Source organism: Apium graveolens, chromosome 6, assembly GCF_009905375.1.
Source record: "Apium graveolens cultivar Ventura chromosome 6, ASM990537v1, whole genome shotgun sequence".
NCBI classification, from domain to species: domain Eukaryota; kingdom Viridiplantae; phylum Streptophyta; class Magnoliopsida; order Apiales; family Apiaceae; genus Apium; species Apium graveolens.
Genome location: NC_133652.1, coordinates 58,916,492 through 58,929,026, shown reverse-complemented (window position 1 = coordinate 58,929,026; position 12,535 = coordinate 58,916,492). Strand labels below are relative to the sequence as shown.

Below are 12,535 nucleotides of genomic sequence, written 5' to 3'. Positions count from 1 at the left end.
TGCACAGATATCCAACTCCTTCAGAACTCCAGACCATCCTTTCCCAAACCAACACTTTTATCCAACCCAATGGATGAGTACATCCCATTTTCTGCAGCCATGCTTCAAACAGATCTTGGACATTCCTTTCCATCGCTTATACAAATTTTCCAAATGAGTAGGAAGTTCCTGTTCAATTGAGCACATTGAATATTAGATTTAAGATAAGTAAACCAAATGTTTATACATATGAGGTAAATAATAAATGTATAGATAGAGAGAGTTGTTACCATATTATCCAAGTCCTCCATACTTGAGTATTGTCTGATCACCATCAAGGATTGTTCACAATCAAGTCTTACACCACTGTAGTGAATACAAGCAAGGTACCTCTCAGTACATCATGATTACGACAATATATAAACTCATCCATAATCCAATTATTAGAATTAATTCTCTTACCTGAAGAAAAACATTGGCTCAACTAATGGAAATGTAATCGAAACAGCCATATGGTTGAAACACTGGATAGTAAAGTTGCCATACCCATAATAATAAAAAACAACAACAGAATACATCTTTAAATCATAAAATCTCATAAATTCTTGAAGGCCGCAGATTTTTTTTCGATACTTATCATCTTCCGCATTCCAAACAATTGTCTTGCACTTTAGGTGTAATTGGGAATGAAGTTTACTCCAGAATTTATCAATAAAACTAGACGGAACCCTCTGCAATTTTCGATAGATAATGCAGTGAAGTACAATATAAATTCAACTTCTTAACAACGTTCAAATACAATCAGTTAAAAACTTACAAATGTTCCATCCTCATCTTTCTCCACATTTGCAGAAACAAAACTGCGTAACGGTTTTCGTCATCTACCTACATTTAACATTTATCAATCATGTATACCTAAGTTTTTAAATAAGCATCCACCAAGCAATTAAAAACATTGTCTGACATATTTACCCATATCCCAGTCAACATTCCATGAGTCGTGCTTTCTCTTAATTTCCTGAACATTAAAATTTAAAACTCAATCCAAAACAGTTCATGAAGAAATTTTCAAAAATTCGTGAATAATCTACTTTTGGAAAACTTATTAATCTGCTATACGGAAGTATAGGCATCCAGCGGTGAACTAATTATATTAATTTGAAATCAAATCATTGTCTATATGACTCCGAACTAAAACATGCAATCAACATCTATACGAACCCCCGGCGATACTCTATCTCGCACGCGAACTACTGACGGACACAATACATACTAAACTCGGCTAAGTAAAGTTCAGTATCTGTTACTCTTATATATACAAATGGAGAATTACATATACAAATCTCATTAAACAAACTATTAGCCATGAACTTTACAACCAATTGATAATTGTCACATTTTATAAATTTATAATTATCACGTTCTATATTTCATTTGCCGTTAATGGTATTGTGCCTAAATCCAACACTTTCTTAAAGATATGCTCGGTATGAATTACCTAATCTTAAAATATAAATCTAAATTCTTTTAAATAAAATATTACAATATACATGCTATTGAAACTTTGTAAAGATTATTAAATTAAATTTTACGTTTTATCATTAAAATAATATAAGAACAAATTATATTTTAATTTGAATCTTTATATGAGTATAAATTAATAATTATCACATTTTATAAATTAATCAACACAAATTAAAAAACACATGTTGAGATTATTTTATTTTATTATTAATTAAATAAATTATTCTTAAATCATTTCCTTAATAAAATTGTAATATACCTTAAAATTAATCTATATCATATGAAAAAACGTGAAACATGCGCTGATTTTATTACAAACAAGAATTAAAATTAGTTAATTATGTTTTAAAACAAAAATTATGACAACACAACATATTTTTTTCTAACATACGTGAAAAACTATATCCGCGTACATTTTTTCATTAACTGAAAAGTTACGTAAATATTTCTCTTTATATTATTTAATATTTTTTTTAAAATTAAATATATTTAGAACGCTTAGCGCGGGAAAAAATCCCTAGTAGTATACAATATTTATGAAGTAAATTGTTTAACTGTTCACACTTGTATAATTATCGCAGTAGTTTTTGACTTTTTGTAATGATCGTTTCATTTATATAAATTTACATTAGACTTTGATCAATCTGGCACCACTTCTTTGCAAAATCAGAGGTTTGGTTTGCCCTCTAGGTCATTTACATTGTAAGCCTCCCAATCAAGGTACCGTTTAAACAGGGGGTTTCGATTATAATAAGGGTTATAGATTTAATTAATATTCTGTTCTTCAAAACAAATGTTGCTTTAATTACAAAGCACGTACTTTAAGGTGCAAAAAACTATCATATACCCATTTTTTTCTGAATTTCATCTTTTAATGAATAAAAATTTAAAGGTAATAATTTATTAAAAAAGAAAATTGTATAAATAATATGTGGAAGTCACTTTTTTGTACACCATAAAACATGCGCCTAAAGTCCAAGCGACTTATTTTGAGATGAAGGGTTATGCACTTTACAAATTTATGTTGGGTTTCGAGGAATAAATGCAGCGGAAACAATGTTTAAAATTGTAAAAACCAGAAAAATCAAAACTCAACGCAGGATCAATGTGAAAACATGATATTTAATTCGTGGTTAAGATGTTTACCTTAAAAAGTTTTACGATTTATGTTGCCTAATGGAGTTCCAAGCTTTCAACAATCACCATGTATCCTGTCGCGAAATCATCTACGCCTTGAAGGTATCCACACGAATGATCGAACGAAGGATAAGCATGTTCTAGCACTCGTAAATCAGAAGCCGCCTTTTCTCTCTCTCTTTCTCTGTCAAATAAAAACACAAACCCTAGTTGAGGCTTAAAAAAATATTATATAGGCAAGAGAAAAAGACTTCTAACCCTAAACTAATTTAGGGTTTTAATAAATCCGAAAATCCTAGTTATTATTAATTAAGTCTTACTTAATCACCCAATAACTCAATTTCGGATTTAATAGTAAACTCAAATTTCTTATTTATTTAACTAATTAAGTTTTACTTAATTAATAATAAATTATTCGAATTACATACATTTAATTTAAATCCAAATTTAAATTAAATAATCCTCCAATCATTCTGTGTGTGACCCTTTAGGTTATTATTATGTTGGCAACAATTTTAAATCTAATTAAAATCGTAAACAATGAGCGGCATCTAGTAATACATCATTGCTAACCAAGTAATAATAATTAAATCGGTGATCGATAAACCTTTTGTGAATAATGTACAATGTAATATAATCCTTTTAACCAAATATTATAGATTAAACTCGAGGCATGTTATGTGTCATCCTCTTCATGGTTTAATCCAAGTTTCCTTAATCGGTGAGTAGACTATCATTTCAAACCAACATTTGAGCAGGACGCCACACATTTCATAATCTAGCTCACATAAAAGGCCAATAATATCTCTCCAAAATTATGAGGGTTAAATCATTTCTAGATCATTCATATTTCTCACACGATGCCTAATATACCCGAAGTCCACTTTTATCATTACCCGGTCAAAGTCAACTTTTGATGTAATCAAAATATATTAATCATAATGATTTCAAGTCGAAGGAACATTACATCGTTATCACTGTGAGAATTACTTATGACACAACAGATATGTGCAATCTCACATTGGGTCTATCAAACATCATGTATGTTTATATCTGCTTGTGTTTTCGACTTTAGTATCTTTATACATATGATCAATGAGATGTGATCATCAGTCAACAAACACACTAGTCTCAATGCATTATTATTATCCCTTAATAATAATACTCGACTAGGGATATTTGAGAATATTGATACTATTCACATAATCTCATTTCTATGTCACGTACTTAGAGATATATAATTTATATCATATTCCAAGGACATTTATTAATCTAATATTTATATCGCAGTAAATTAAAACTTAATAAATTATTAAAAGAATAATGGATGGAACATGAACATTAATAATCCAAATATCATAAATAAAATATAACAATGTTGTTTCTAGGGCACAAACACTAACAATTTAGTGTAGCGAATCTTGATTTTTTAGACTTGTTTTGTACATAGTAGTGTTGGTTCGAGCTTTTATAACATTGTCGACTCGAATTTCAAGCTCCAAAAATAAGTTTAGTCAAACTCGAACCCGAGTTTAATGGTGTTTACAGTCCAGGTACAAGCCTATAAGTTCTAACTTCTATATGCATGGGATATGTTTGGTCATTCAACTTTAGGCGTCGTCCAACAACCAAAGGTTATGAAAAAAGGTATACGATGAAAATTAAGAGTTTTATGTAAAAGTTAGAACTCTGAATTGGGAATTATATGGGTAGCGCGTGTAAAAACTCTCTGCATTTCATTCCATGTAAGAGCATATGGACCCGTTTGCTTCATAAATTTATCAATTCATCAATTGAGTCAATGGCTTTAATTACTATTCACACTAAATCAATATTTTTTCATAGATTTTATGCACCCATACAATTTCATCAATTAATCAATTACTATTTCTGAAATAAATAATACATAATCTTAAATATCCTACTTAATAATACAGATTGAAGATTATATATTTATTATCTTACTTATAAATATAGATTAAATATTATATATTTAACTTCATCTCTATGTCTCACGAATAATATTTTTGAAAGCAATAATATGTTGTAGATAATTTTATATTTTCTTGATAATATTGTTGATAGTTTTAGATTTTCGATTAGAATTTTGTTGACTCATCTTCTAACACGTGTCTTGATCAAAATTTATTAATTGAATTTATATTTATAAAATAACATCATTTTTATAAAATTAGAGTAATCTCAAAATCATTTTCATGTTTTAAAAATATACAAGAGAAATTTTGTAGTACTGAATTCAAAAAAATTATTTGGTTTCCATTTGATTCTTTAAAATTTTGTGTGAAAAATGAACACAAAGAATTATATTTAAAAGCAGTTGAAATATACTAAAATTAAAAAAAAATAGAGCAAGTTCTATGTGAAAAGATGGAACATGTCAAAAAAAAGGTGAATATGTGGGTCCACAAAATTGCCTACTGTTGGGAACTCCATCAATTATTAAATGTCTTATTAATGAATCAAAGGAGTATCAATTTTTGACTCATTTGATTTACTACATTTACATACTATATTTTATTAGGCCAATTAAAAAAGCTGTTGAATCAATGAAAATAGAGTTTTGATACATATGCTCTAAGCATATAAGTAATAAAAGTTTCATTAATTGAGATCACTATTTAAATTATGACTACAGTAACACAGTATATATGTTTGGCAAGAAAAACATAGTTAAAGTAAGGTAAAATCTTGTTTTATGAGAAGAATATTTTTTGTATAGTTCAAAAGTACAACTTATATATGATAAATGATCGAGGTACGGTCCCCAAAAATATTTAAATAATATATTATATTTTTATTTAAAAAACTAAAATTTAAAAAATTAGGTAACTATATTTTATAAAAAAATTAAAGTGCTTATCGAGTTTCCCTCCCCTGATATAAAAAATTGAATAGGACGATAGGAGTATGACTCAAATTCAACTGAGGGAATCAAAGAATAACTATATTAAACTGATTCTTCAGCTACATGGCAGAAAAGGTGAGTAGATAAATAAGGGCGGTTTGAGGCCTTCTTAAAAAATGTAACTTGTGACTTAAAGTTAGAAAGTGTCGTATAAGTAATATGAACCTCATAACTTATAAGTTATTTAAGTATTTTGGATAATTTTATACTTATAAGTTTATAATGTGTTTGGTAAATCGTAACTTAAAAGTTATAATTTTTTAAAAAGATAATAAAATATAAATTACAAATTACATAAATTAATAATTTTAATACATGAATATAAAAAATAAAAATCTAAAATCTAAAATCTAAAAACACGTAATAAAATTATACGATTGGAATGAGTTTTGAAATAAAATTAAAATCAAAGATAACTTACTATCATTTAAAATTTCATATCCAAAAAATTTCATCAAATTAATTTTAGAAAAATTCATATTATAAAAATATTTAATATATCATACAAGTTTTAAACTAATATAAATTTAAAAAGAAGAAACTATGAGATAGAGTAAATCATGAGTTGTGATAAAATGAAAATGAAGAATGGAAAGGAAATGTTAGGATTTCTAACATTCCATTTATGGCTCAAAATGGATTCTATGTGACCGATTAGTTAATCTGTCAAATAGCTAAGCAAATATTATAATGGGCTTTGGACTCAAATGAGCCCCAAGAATGATGAGCCAAACTTGCACTAAGTATTCTAGTTGATCATTTCCATTTTGTGTAGTCATATTTTTTTATATCGATCAAACAAGTCAAATTTTGATTAAAAAAATAAAAGAGAAATTATCAAAAATACTAAATTTTATAAGTTTTTTTGCAATTTTACTATCTTTGGAATTCTTTTTTAAAAATAGGGTATCGGCCAAAATCAAACAAATATGCAACTAGTTGAATGGAGTTGCATGTAATTGCAGAAACTCGTCAAATGTTGCATGCAGTTCATTTCAGTTGCCAAAAACCATATTTTTGCAAAAAAAATAAAATTAAAAAAATAGTATTTTGTAAATTAAAAAGTATTTTTACAATTTTTTTAAAAAAAATAACAGTATTTTTGCAAAAATATTTTTAGACTTGTGAATTCTTCAAAACACCCAAATATAAATCTTATTTTTATATTATTTAAAAAACTGAAAATTATATAATAAAGTAGATAAATATATTTTTGATAAAATTTTTTGTTTTGTTCAATTATTAAATATTAAGATATTCTCTATAATACCACTGTATAATTGACTTTTCTCACTGGAACCATCAATTTAATGACTTTTACCCATGGTAACTCTCTACATTTGATTTTTTACTTGGAATATCCTGTGTTAAGTAAAATATTATTGAATTGATTTCAAACTGGAAAATAAATTTTATATTTGAAATTTACAAATAAATACATGAAATGGACTTTTGAGTCATGTAAAACGGAGTTAAATTGAGTGATCTATATATTTAAGTTTCATAATAAAACTTTGATCGTTAATATTTCACTCATATTGACTCCATTTTACATTATTTAAGAATCTATTTTATGTACTATTTCACAAATAATTCAACTATACAATTTGGTTTTCAAACCGAAATCAATTCTATTACATTTTACTTACACGAGGATATCCGAAGTGAATTATTAATGAGTAGAAGCTAATAAATTATCATGAGTAGAAGCTAATAAATTGACGGTATTAACGGGAAAAGTCATTTCTATAATGGTACCATAGAGAATATTTCTAAAATATCAATAAATTTTGGTCAAATTGACTACACAAAAGTCAAATGTAAAAATTAAAAAAATATGGAGGGAGTATTATTTAACTAAATCATTCTTCATAACTTTACTGTGATAACTTTTGGGCTAATGCCGCCCAAATTTTCATACAACCACACTCAATCGACTCTCTCCGACTCAAAACACCCTCACTCAATCCTCTCTCACTTTCAGCACTTCGACTTCGCTCGCTCGCTCTCTAGTCTCTCTTTCTGGCTAATCTCTCCCGCAACACCACTTTCAATCTCTAGTACATAATTAGGATTTTGGATTTCTAATTAGGGCTCAATTGTTTTATAGGTTAAGTTAGGAAGTAGGGGCTCAATTGATTTGTTTATGTTTATCTTACCTTAAACCTCCTATAATCTTTTCTTTTAATTTCAGGTATTCTTCTAATTAGGGGTTTGCATTTTAAGGCTTTGATTTAAGGTGATTTCAATTTTAGGGCTTCGTTTTGATGTTTATGTTCTTAATTTTTTTGCATATTTGGTTTATTTTCTACGGAATAGAAGAAGCTCACTCTAGTTGCGTTTATTATTTTTCCTACTCGTGAGCTGTGTCAAGAAGTATTGTTTATTTTTTATGTTTGATTTTGTTTTATCTAGAAATGTGTGTTTGAGTCTAAGAAATGTGTGGATTCTTTCGTACTCTTGAGTTGTGTCGACGAGTTTTGACTAATTATTTTATAGTTATGTTTATATTTGCGGAACATTGTGTTTGAATGTAGGAAATGTAGCTAATTATTATGTTGGTTCTGATTGTAGGATTATAATGAGGCGAGTGCTGCTTAAATTTGTTCAGTTCACTATTAAGCGCAGAATTCGGAGTTGATACCTTTTTTAGTGTTGTTCTGTTTGACATTATTGAATTAAAAAATTGTATCATGTGTCGGGTTTTAATTTTTGATTGTGGTATTGTGGACAAAAAATAGGGTTGGCGGGTATTGAATTTAGGTGTTCTTCAAGCATAGATTGATTATGATTATAAAGTTGCTAACTTGTTTAAAGGAGAACATCTAACTCCTGGTAATATTTCTTTTATATTTTTTAACGATAGTGTAATAATTGTTATCTGGGTAGTAAATAACTCAAACTGAATCTAGTCTATAACTCGACTCCAAGTTTTTTCTTATCCAGCTGATTTGAGCCTATGTACCTGATTAAGGTCTAACTCGAGTAGTTTGAAAATGTTATAAATCTGGAGTTTATCTCACATTTGAAACTAGGTTGTCTGTTTAGAAGCTGAGATGAATATGGCGGAAACAGGTCAATTTATTTCGTCAATGTACAATAAGCTGATATATATCCAGACTCCATAATGGAAAGAATAAATATTTACAATAAAGGTCATCCGCTCCTGCTTCCACAATCTGATGTTCTTTGTGCAGGGAACTACTGAGTTTATACACGGAAATTGCGTTAATTTGGAACTATAATTACCAAGTAAGTTGATGTTTTAATGTTATGATCAGTTGTGTCTCTATATCATAATTTACAATACAAGCATATATTTGAACTGCCTACTTAATTTATCTTTAATATTAAAGAAAATTGATAACTCCTTTAAACTCACTGAAACGCTGGGTAAATTTCTGTCACTCCTTGTCTCTCCATGATTTAAATTTATTATCCTGTAAGGTTTTTACTAGTTTATGGTGGATTACAAGACCAACTGTGATTTTATATGATTGTTTGCAGTTAGATGTGCAAATTGTTTACCTGGAAAAATTGGTTTGCAGCTGGAGCTGAGAACAAAATGATTCGCGTGTACAACTACAACATATATGATAAGATTAAAGAGTTTGAAGCACACACAGACTACATCAGGTCATTGGATTTGTATCCAAGCCTTCCATATGTTTTGTCAGCGTCTGATGACAAGCTCATCAAGCTCCACGACGGAGAAAAAGGCTGGGAATACACCCAATTTTTTTGGTAAGATAAAACATATTATACTTATTATTTTTCTATTTGCAATTCAACAAAATTTTACGGTGCAGTTTGTTAGCCATTCACCTCGTACATCTCTAAATTAAGTGAATGAACATTTTCTTAATATATAATTATAAATATTTACAGTTGTGTTTAATATCACTGGCATTTGTTATAAAAATAAAATAATAATTTTGTCTATACATAAGCTATGAAATAACTGTATAAAGAGGGGATAATTATACTCTTTGTCACATATTTAAATCTCACTGGAGGAGAATTTATGATTATGCGTCCTGAACTTGTTGCTCAAGTGAGGTTTATCTTGGTTCACGTGGTTTGCAGGCTATTGCATGAGCCCGCGGGGTCTACCCAGTGCACACCCGAAAGGTAGCGGCCGCGGGTTCACTACAATTAAAAAATTAAAAAAAATTGTATAAATAATTTTGTTCGGATCTCAAAGAACAAAATTTGTAATTCAACAAAATATCGTGGCGCAGCTTGTTAACATTTCACTTTGCACAATATAATTCGAGTGAATCGTGTTTTATAATATTACTTTTAATATATTTACAGTTGTATTTAAGACCAAGAATTTCATAAAATTTTAAAAAAAAATTATTTACGCATAAGTAATAAAATAAGAGTATTCTAATGGATAATCGAATAGAAATTAAATTATTATATTCGTTAACACAATTTTTTAGTCAGCCCCGTTCCCAATCTAATCCTACAATAATAAATTTTAAGTAATAGAATGTATACACAATTGATTATTGACGAGTTTAGACAAATTTGTTTAACCTTTCTTATCATTTTGTGTACTTATGCTAATCATTTTGTGTAGTCATGCAGTTCTAATTTTATTGTAAATATTTTTGAAGAACTTTTATATAGTCTAGTGTAAAAGATTTATTCGATGTGACCCTCAAGAATTTATTTTGTGTTGCATTCCTTTTGTTACAAACTTACAAAACATACTTACTTACCATACTATAGATTTAATTATTAAAAGAAATTATTTATGAATATATAAAAGCTAAAAACTAATTTTTTATGGATAAATAAAAATATTTTCCTATACGAATCCTATAGAAATGAATCCCCACGATAAGAATGCAGTGCAACCGGTGTTGCTGACATGTTGCATATTCCTAGCTACTTAAATTCTGTTACACACCGTACCAAAATGTTGTCATCACGAGGTAAACCAAATTGGGGCCCACTTTTCCTAGAGATAACTTTGATACTCTATGATCTCTCTGCTCGTGTGCAAGTTGCCTTCGTCATATGTATTCGTTACTATCTACTACTATCGTCAGTTTCATATTCTTTTCCTTTAATATATATATTGTAATTTTGTGAAAAGGTCCATCAATTTAGATATATTTTACAACCAAATTATTCTAATTCTTGGGATGATTGATTTGCAGCCTAATAAATGCAAGCTCAATTGGTATCTGGTATTTTATTAATCTATATGCATGTATTCTTATATAAAATTATCTTTATTTGTCTCGTATTGTTCTTGCCTATTAGCCATCATTCCAATTTTCTACAATGTGATTTATGTTATGTATTAATAGATGACTGTTAGCATTTCATATGGTTATCTTAATTACTAGCAACCTTTGACTCTCCATTTTCCTTGTAACATCCATTCTACCTATATAAGGCTTGCTTGTACTTTGTTTATGATATAGAATAACAAGATGATCACTTTTGTTATTATCTAGTTCTCTCTCAATCTCTTTTATATATATTATATATAACAATTTAATTTTAAACTTCTGTTTGTAACCAATAAATAGAGAGAAATTGAAATGCATTTTAATGTCTAAATTTTTCATTCTAATGTGACTTAGTACTATTGTTAGCATTAGTCTTAGTCAAGGTTCTAAATATTCTAGCTTAACCAATTAAGCATTAATTTGAGTGTGCTCTACTTACCTTTGCACGAAAGCCAAACAAGCCTCGTTACTTCCGTGTTTTAATTTAGTTCCGCATATCGTTTAGGTTTATCAACTGAACATCAATGCGATATATGCCGATGCTATCTCCCAAGCATATAATAAATAAGTATAGCCTAAAATAGTATAAAATATTTATGAAGCAAACGGTTTTCCGTCCACGGTTAAACTGTGGTATAAATTTTTGACATTTCATAATGACCATTTCATCAATGTAAATCAGTATTCGATTTTGATCATTCTGGAAAATTAACTTGGTCATTCTTTCACAAAATTAGAGGTTTGGTTTGCTCTCTCCCAGATCTAGAAGTTATTTTTTATTACAATCCTTGAATTCCAATTTGAAATGTAGGACACTCACAATGAAAGCCTCCCAACTCCTGTATATAATCCATGGTTGATTAGTGCTCTTTGTATTTTCGGTGCATCTAAAAGTCGCTTATGGTAGCTGTACATATATATTTATTATCTTATTTTATCTCCAATTTGGTTTACGCCTCGTTGCTTATATCAATAATTAAATGACGATGAATGATTTAAGGCTTAGATTTCATTATGTTTTTCTTTCGCTTTATGAAGAAAGGTTCAGTAATTGCTCATTTTTATTTTCCTTGTGATGTTGCAGACACAGGTTACTATATATATTTCTCTGATAATCTCTCTCCCAAAATGGCGAGGACCAAAAACTCAGACTTTGTATCGCAAGGAGAAATTGATTCTCTATATTTATTTAGTCTCTTGTTGACTAATGTATAATATATTTTTTTGCATTTGTAAACAGGAAAAGATGAAGAGGATGAAGCAGTGGGTATGTTGAGCACACATTAATCACTTCATTGAACAAATTGCAATACACACGCACATCTTAATTTTGCATTCAATGGAAATGTATACCTTCACATTTTCATGAATCAATTTAACCGAAATTCATTAAACCGAGATCTGGTCCGAGATCTGAATCATCCAAGCAAATAATTATCTGAAACCGGTTTAAACTGATCCAAAAAATACAAGAACTGAAAATTTAACCGAAATAAGATTCAATTATAACTTGGAACAGATTAAAACCGAATTATATATTACCTGAACCGAATTACAGATCTTAATTCGAATTTTATCCGATTTTAATATGAAATAGACCAAACAGAATCACATCTGATCCGATCTGAATGGTATTCAAATATATCATAACCGAAAGTGGATCTGATCTGAAACTGAACAGGTTATCCGAATTGTCAAGTCTAGTTGAGTGTGTTAT

At 28.7% G+C, this 12,535-nt stretch overlaps 1 long non-coding RNA gene across 2 annotated transcripts; it reads left to right on the top strand.

The window, feature by feature from the left end:
• Positions 1 to 7,978: 7,978 nt before the first annotated feature.
• On the top strand, positions 7,979 to 12,129 carry LOC141668294 (uncharacterized). Of its 2 annotated transcripts, none has more exons than XR_012552984.1 (3): positions 7,979 to 8,818; positions 9,074 to 9,310; positions 11,903 to 12,129. It is a non-coding gene; the product is annotated as an uncharacterized LOC141668294 (long non-coding RNA). The 2 variants fall into 2 exon arrangements; XR_012552983.1 differs by lacking the exon at positions 11,903 to 12,129 and adding an exon at positions 9,653 to 9,799.
• Positions 12,130 to 12,535: the final 406 nt, after the last annotated feature.